Below are 596 nucleotides of genomic sequence, written 5' to 3' on the forward strand. Positions count from 1 at the left end.
CACATTCCAGTTTTTCCACCTAGGGTCAGAACAATGCAAGACAGTGACATTTTACAACTCTTCTATTTTTTCCATGTGGATGTACTGTAGAAAATAAAACCCATGAAAACCGAAGCCAGCATTCCCGAAAAGCAAGGTGAGGTGACAAATAAACACATCCAGATTGTTTTCCACGTCGAGATTTAGCTGCTGTCAGTACCACACGCGATCCTCTCCCGCCACACGCGGCAGCCACGCGTGCCGTACAGAAGAGCAGAGAAGCAGGACAGGGAAGTGCCAGAGACACGAAGCGAATTCGTATGGAGGACACAGGTACAGCCAAGGAAATCCCAGAGTCGGTGACACTCCGTAGGCAACAGCACTCCAGGGAGAACAAAGGGTCTGTTTTGGGTACAAAGTGGGCAATCCTGGCTTCCCAGGTAACTCGTATTCCTAACAGCGCCATGTAGAGAGGAGCGCAGGAGGATTTTTCTTTAAACCATACAAAAGATGTTCAATATTGGAAATATTTTTCCTTATGTGACCTGCAAAAGGTCGCATTACTTTTAATTTTTTATTATTTTTTTTTTTCTTAAAATCATTGTTACCAGTAGAAT

The sequence above is a fragment of the Antrostomus carolinensis genome, unplaced genomic scaffold (genome assembly GCF_000700745.2).
Source record: "Antrostomus carolinensis isolate BGI_N321 unplaced genomic scaffold, ASM70074v2 scaffold41509, whole genome shotgun sequence".
Taxonomy (NCBI): domain Eukaryota; kingdom Metazoa; phylum Chordata; class Aves; order Caprimulgiformes; family Caprimulgidae; genus Antrostomus; species Antrostomus carolinensis.